Below are 8,474 nucleotides of genomic sequence, written 5' to 3' on the forward strand. Positions count from 1 at the left end.
GTGGTGGCACTGGGCAAGTGGGCACAGTATATGCTGTGAGCCTGACACACACGCTTGCAGACAACTAACTGCTGTTCAATCGATTACAGTCAAAATTGTATTTTTTTTTAAATGTACACTACTGTTACACCAGATATGAGTTGCAATGGTGTGACACTGTGCCCTGGCAGGCCCTGAAACGCACACGTGTGAAGGAAACTGACTGCTATTATATTAGAGTCAAAAAAGTTTTTTGTTTTTTTTAAATGCAAGCTATTGTGACACTAGATATGAGTGGTGGCACTGGGCAAGTGGGCACAGTATCCACTGTGAGCCTGACACACACGCTGGCAGGCAGGCAGGCAACTGCAATTAGATTACACAGAAAAAAAAAGCAGACTGATGTTCTAGCCCTAAAAAGGGCTTTTTGGGGTTCTGTCCTTACAGCAGAGATCAGATGAGTCCTTCAGGACTGTAGTGGACACTAAATACACTAGCCTAGCTATCGATTTTCCTATTAAATCAGTAGCAGCTACACTGTCCCTCCTCTCACTAAGAATGCAGCTTCCGAATGAATCTAAAATGGATGCTGTCCAGGAGGTGGGAGGGTCTGGGAGGGAGGGTCTGCTGCTGATTGGCTGGAATGTGTCTGCTGACTGTGAGGTACAGGGTCAAAGTTTACTCAATGATGATGAATAGGGGGCGGACCGAACATCTTATATGTTCTCCCGCCGTGGCGAACGCAAACAAGCTATGTTCGCCAGGAACTATTTGCCAGCGAACTATTTGGGACATCTCTATAAATTACCAATTACCCTTACTTGTCCTGCCTTCTTGGCTGAGATTATCAGAATTGATGATCTCAGCCAATTCAATGCTTTACTATGGAAAAGCATTGTGATTGGCTGAGATCATCACTTCTGATGATGTTGTAAAGCACTGTGGAATAAGTAGGTGATATATAAATGCAAACATACACAGAAACACACACTGATGTACATATAAACAGACTCAAACTCACAAATAATGCACACATACAGAGACTCCTATACAAACACAATCATATAAACACACAGACTCATATACAGAAAACCACATTCATATATACATATATACACTTAGACTTGAAACACACAGATTCATAGCACACACACACACACACACACACACTTTGCTTAAATTACTAACAAAGCTGCACATTTAAAGTGAAAAAACCCAAAAAACAAACACTCAATAAAAGTGAACAAAAATTAAAAAAGTTGTGGTGTGTCATTAAGATAGAATTATGTATCACTGTGATAACTTTTGAAAGTGCAATGTGCAATATCATTTAAAGATCAATATCCTTATACATTGAACTTTCCAAGTGCAAATGTACAGTATCTACAAACATCTTACAATAGTGCAAAAATATTATGCAGTGTAAATATAAAGTGTGATTCCAATTTATGTAATAGCCATATCCACACACTCTACAGAATATACTTTACGTTACCAATAAGGTAAGTATATTGGACAATAGTTCAGTGATGAATCATATACGGGAGGGGGGGGATGACAAAAAAACTATAGTGTAATATTGCTTTACACACAGCAAGATAACATATGTATGAAAAACCACTCTCAAATATAGAGCAGTGAAGTCTGCTCTAACTATAATCATTCTGAATGTGCTCTAATACAAGCAGGCATGAAGCAGTACTGCATAGGTAAGATGTTTATTACTCTTCAACAATTTAAACCTGCAAACAGAGTAAGATCGAAGCGGCACCTGGAGTCAGAGACTTTATGCAGCTGGCAAAGGATCCAAGGACAGAGAGGGTGGCTTCACCAGAGAGATAAAGCTTGCAAGGGGGTTTACCAGAGTGGGCTCCAAACATTTATTGAAACTAGTGATGAGAATTATGGTAAGTTACATTATAATAAAACAACATAACAACAGAGGCAGACCCCTTATGAATCAGTCAGTCCATCGAGCCACCGGTTCCACACAGCAAGCTCGGGCCCGTGGAACCTGAAAAGAGGTTTTCATGAGCTGCAATATGCAGATGACAACACTGGCAATCTCCTTTTCTCCCTCACCAGCTGGCAGAAAACGTCTTTCAGGACTGTGGTGCAGGGAGGGTGGCAAGGGTGGAAAGCTTAATGAGGTCTCTGGATACAGGTGATGAAGCAGCAGAAGTAAGGGGAAGGTGGGGCTAAGTGGAGGATTAGTGGATGGTGGGATGAGTGGACTTGTAGTAGAGACACTTAAGTGTCCTGACTTTCCATCAAATGTCCATTGATCTTTTTTCCAAGATTTCCTCCTGTAGGAGTCGCCCTTTGGGTGGTAGGAGACAGAATGATTCTTTGTAGAGCAGTACCTGTAAGATATGTGAGATAGACCACATCCTCAACCATTCTCCATATAAAAACGTACTCACATCAAAGCCCTGGTCAGATATGTTATTATAGTAATTTTAACCCCTAGGCAAATTGAGATCCTGGGCCCCCTTGACATGCAATATATGCACATGCAAGCACACATGGGTTTGTTCAGTAAACAGTTCATTTGAAATTGAAAACCAAGGCCATTATTTAATGTTTTTGGATAGATTTTTTTAAATTATTTAATATTTAAGGATAAACTTGTTAAGTGTTTTATTGTTTTGAAAAATGTTACTATAGTCACAGTTTTAATAATATAGTCTAAATTTTGCAAAATGTTTCAATTCAATGCAGTGAGTTGCAGAGAAACTACATTTGTTCAGCAATAAACATTTTAGTATAGACAAGGTATTGAAGTTATTGAAACTTTTAAACCAAAATAACTGAGCTGGAACATTTTGGAAAATGTGTAAATTTTTTCCTGTTTGGTTCATTTGGTTTACAATGGGTAATTGCTTTCCACAATTCCCAATTCATTGAATTACTGTGAATTCCTCCACTACTATTAATGGAGATTTGTGCAGGCTTAGCTCGTTGTCTCAGAGTGATCAATTGACACTTCAGCCAATAAGCTAACCATGCACTGTTAGGGAGAAGCATCTGGGGGTCACCAGGGTTGGGGTACAACCATTCCAAAGTGGGTTATGGTAATTGGATTTTTCCCAAGATTTAGATTTTTAGAAGTTTTATTTTTTCACCAATTTTACGCAGCACTGAATGGGTTCAAGTATACTTGTACTTGTTGACCTTTGTGTGCACGCATACCTTTGAACTTAATGCCTGAGTTATTGGATTCAAAACTTATTTAGAGCGGCTTTAGATTTGTAGTAAAATATATTAAACAATAGGAAAATAAGGCAATATGGAAATAAGTTGCAAGTTTTACCAAAGGTTCCACAGTCTGTGCGAAAAGTCATTATTTCTCACATCTTATAAAGTTTGCTAGAATTTACACAATTACAGAGTTCTCTTGGTATCGCAGGTTTCATCAAAATTTGATTCCAACAAAATGAGCCCTCTAATGTAGTGGTAGGCAACCCCCGATGCTGTGAACTACACTTACCACAATGCTCTTACAGGCATAAAGCTGGCAAAGCATCAGGAGAGATGTAGTCCACAACATCTGGAGTGACGAAGGTTGCCGATCCCCACTAGGGTATACTTTTTTGACTTTGCTTCTTTGTTAATTTTTATTTTATTTATTTGCAGAGCTAGAGAGAGATATATACTTCTTGACTTTCTGCTGTGACTTTAAAATCAAGGGGCACACATTTGATAGCTGGATATTTTTGGGCGACGATAGAGCGTGCCTGAAAGTTCTGTGCTGCATTCTGCAGGCCCCTGAAGGTTCGGTTGGATTTCAGTCTTTCCCTAATGCTATATTGATAAAGAAGGCCCCAAATGACTTACTTCCTGAAATCATCACGCATTGACAAGAAAATTACAAAATGTAGGGTATTTTGGATCAAATGTTGCGTTTCTATTGTAAGTTGGTCACATTTTACTCTTTAGTAAATAACCCTCTAAGATATCAGTGTAATATTTAAGAGCTTATCGGACCGATTACTTAAAACATTTATTATTTGATCAGCTGAAGTCATGAGCACATTGTAATATATCCGTGTTGATATTGACTTGCACTGGCTCATGATAAGTCTCGTGTCAGTTAGTCAACAGGATCCACTAACTGATAATGTTAATTAACAAGGTATATAACAGCTTGCTGGTGACATTATCACCATAGAAAACCAAAGGCATTTAGAATGGACCCCAGCTCTCACAAACGCTATCATCTTCATGAATGGGAACCAACAGACTTGTTTAATGCATATTTTTCTGGAACAAGTGAAAAATATATCACTGAAGAGACTGTGAGGTTTCCAGTTGAACAGCTTTATAAGGTGGTAGGGCAAGGTATGCAATGTTTAATACATTAAAAAACACTACACATTCTCATTGGTATTATTATATATATTTTTAAATTTTTTATTTTTTGCAGTACATAGACTAACATACAGGCATTTCAGGACATCATAGTAAAACAATGAGTTAAAAAGAAAAGAGTACGGTAGCTTAGTACACCACAGGTAATACACGTTTTGTGTAATATTATAAGCACTATGCACAGCCTTTCAGCGAGTAGCAGGGTCAAAATTATCATAATTAGCAACAACAGGTCTGTGGTAGAAATCCTAAGAGTAAATAAGGAATGAAAACCTGCAGCTTGTCTATAAGTGTAAGCTTCCAGGAGGCCCCCCAATCAGGTATTATGTGAAACAAGTTTGTAGTTGTATAATGTTTCTAAAATAAATATTTTCTTATGATTTTGTTTTAAAGTTTGTAAAATAAGTTATGTCTTAATTCTTCAAAAAATGATCAACCATAGGAAAGCCTTGATGGGTAGCTTGGAAGTAGAGTTGTAAAAATTAAGAATTTTTTTCTAAAATAATATAAAATATTTAATAGTCATCGTTTTTGATATCCAAAATGTATTCAAAAAGTTCACCTCTTTCAAATAAATCCAAGTGAAAACCAGATTATAAACAAAGGAAAGTTATTTTTTTGTTTTGTTTGTTTATTCCTCGAACATAGATTTGAAGGATTTCCTGCGCTAGTGAGATAGTCTATGTTCAGGAAATTCCCCTCGACTTAGATATTCCCTCTAGCGCATGCTCTCTAGCGCATCCTCACTTACTGACCAATTCATTTACCGTAACGGCTTTGAGCCCTGGCGCGCCTAGTATACTCACCTTAGCAGCGCCCTCCCCCGGCAAAAGAAGCCCCCGGGGGCCATGTGATCGCTCTCAAAGAGCAATCACACAATCAGACAGTCCCCCTGCTGGTGGGAAGAATAAAACAAAATATTAAACATGTTTAAAAGTAAGATATAGATATAGATATAGATATAGATATAGATATATATATAGAGAGATATAGAGAGATAGACAATTAGAGAGATATAGACATATATTTTATATATATATATATATATACGTATAATTACAATAAATAAATAAAATATTGAAACAAAATGTATTATAAATTATATATTCATATGTAATTTCATTCTAACTGTATTTTGTTATTAATATATATATATATATATATATATATGTAACAAAATACACTTAGAATGACATTATATATATATATATATATATATATATAAATACAAATAACTGCAAATATATATATATATATATATATATATATATGTAGATAAATACATATATTTACAAAAAAGATTACATTAGTATACACGTAGAATTTAAATACCTATAAATGCATATATATTAAAATTCTACATGTATATTTAAGTAATCTTTTAACATAATTATGTGATTTGATTAATTCAAATTTGATTGACATGCCTGACAACACAGGGAGAAAGTGCAGAGAATTTAATTAGCAAGCACTATATTTGACCCTGTAACTCTCCAAGACTCTATAAAACCTGTACATAGGGGGTACTGTTTTACTCGGGAGACTTTGCTGAACTCAAATATTAGTGTTTCAAACTGGTAAATTGTATTACAACGATGATATTTTAAGTAAACGTGACATTTTTTTGCATTTTTTTACAAACGAACTCACTTGTATGGACTATATTATTGTTGTAATATGTTTTACTGTTTTAAAACACTAATATTTGTGTTTAGTGAAATCTCCCGAGAATAACAGTACCCCCCATGTACAGGTTTTATGGTGTTCTGGAAAGTTAGAGAGTCACATGTAAGGCTTGCATTTCATTGTTTTGACATTGAAATTTGCCAGATTGGTTATGTTGCCCTTGAGAGCGTATGGTAGCCCAGGAATGAGAATTACCCCCATGATGGCATACCATTTGCAAAAGTAAACAACCCAAGGTATTGCAAGTGGGGTATGGCCAGTCTTTCTTAGTAGCCACTTAGTCACAAACACTGGCCAAATATTAGTTTTTTGCTTTTTTTCACACAAAAACAAATATGAACGCTAACTTTGGCCAGTGTTTGTGACTAAGTGGCTATTAAAAAAGACTAAACATACCCCACTTTCAATACCTTGGGTTGTCTACTTTTTCAAATGGTATGCCATTATGGGGGTAATTCTCATTCCTGGGCTACCACACCGCCTCAAAGGTAACATTACAAATCTGGCAAATTTCAATTTGAAAATGGAACGTTCTATATTTGACCCTGTAACTTTCCAAAACACCATAAAACCTGTTAATGGGGGGTTCGGTTGTAGTCGTGAGACATTGCTAATTACAAATATGTGCATTTTCTTGCAGTAAAACCTAACAGTATTATGACATTCACAGCTAAAATGTGAGACGGAAATACAAATTTAAAAAAAAAATCGTATTTTTTTTAATTTTATTTATAATAAATTATGTTTCATATATGAATAGTTGATGATAAATGAAAGCCCTGTTTCTCCTGAACAAAATGATATATAATAAGTGTGGATGCACTTAATGTGACAGCGGTGAATTACGGTTGAACACACATATAGCGCAAATTCCAGTTTTTGTTTACGTTTTGTTTTGATCAGAACGTGCACTATTGACTCCGTCCTGAAGGGGTTAAGTATGCATATTTTACATACTCATTTATGCCTAATTATTATTTTTAATTTTTGTAATATCAAATAAAGAGGTAGATTTTTGGGAAATCCTGCTGCCGGTCTCTTCAATAGCAGTGCAAAGCATAGACATGATTTTTTTACGTGTATCATGTACCTCTTTCAGGTTAGGTGGCTTTGTTCTGCCCAACATCGACCAAACGTTTAGCTTGTTTAGGAAGTGTCTGCCACAGAGACATTGTTGGGTTTCTAGGTTTCAAAGACACCAGAAGCTTGAGCCCAAATTAAACCTTAATGACACCTCCCCACAATATGCATGAGTGTATCACAGAGATCGCAAGCAATACAACTCACTCTAAACTTAAATCATGGTGTGTATGAGTGTATCATAAAGCTCCACAGAAATAATGCTATGAGCAATGTGCAATGTGTATGAGTGTACTACAGAGCTCCATAGCAATACATTTCACAACCTCACCAAAACAAAACTCTCAGGAATAGTTTATGAAAATAATGAAAGCGCACATGTTATGTGTGCAGAATAAGGATGTGAAGTGAAAAAAACAGCAAAATAAAAAGTAAAAAAATAAATAAAATAAAAATGAAAATAACAATTTTTCAGTGTTATAGGAATCTTTCACAGGTGGTATAAATTAGTCCCAAATTAATCAAGACACCACAAATCAAATTTCATATGTAGGCTGTTGGATTAGTCAGTTTTTAATGTATTCATCCAAAAAGCTTCTCTATAAGTCAGTTTTTTAGTCCTATTACTCTTTCTTCAGTCTACCTGTTATAAAAGAGTGACAAAAATATAAAGCTTTCTAAACTAAAATGTGTAGAGAATGTTCATGATGCTCAATGTAATAACTAAAATTATTAAGAGATAATACACCCTCCTTCCAAACCAATAATATGTCATCTATATATCAACACCATAGTACCAAGCACTGCATTACCCCAGATATATTCAGATTCCCAGTCCCTCATGTAAATATTTGCATATTTGTGCATCTTACCCCTTATACACACACACACACACGTATATTTACACACGTGTGTGTGTGTATATGTATGTATGTATGTATATATTATATATATCACATATGCATTACTTGCACCCATGTGTTAATCCAGGTCATCAATAAAGGCAGAAATATATTCAGGGGCGGACTGAGAGCCTTTGGGGCCCCCGGGCAAAATTAGATCCCAGGCCCTTTGAATGCACAAATATATGTGCATTAAATAAATGTTAAAGGATCACTATAGTGTCAGGAAAACCGCTTTGTTTTCCTGACACTATAGTGCCCTAAGGTTGCTCCCACCCTCAGGGTCCCCCTCCCGTTGCGCTGAAGGGGTTAAAACCCCTTCAGCAGCTTACCTTTATCCAGCACCGGGCCCCCTCGGCGCTGGTGACCTCTCCTCCCCCGCTGACGTCAGCTCATGAGTGGAGCGAAAAGCGCATGCGCGGCAAGTGCGCTTTCAAACAGTCCATAGGAAAGCAT

This window comes from Pelobates fuscus, chromosome 11 (genome assembly GCF_036172605.1).
Source record: "Pelobates fuscus isolate aPelFus1 chromosome 11, aPelFus1.pri, whole genome shotgun sequence".
NCBI lineage: Eukaryota > Metazoa > Chordata > Amphibia > Anura > Pelobatidae > Pelobates > Pelobates fuscus.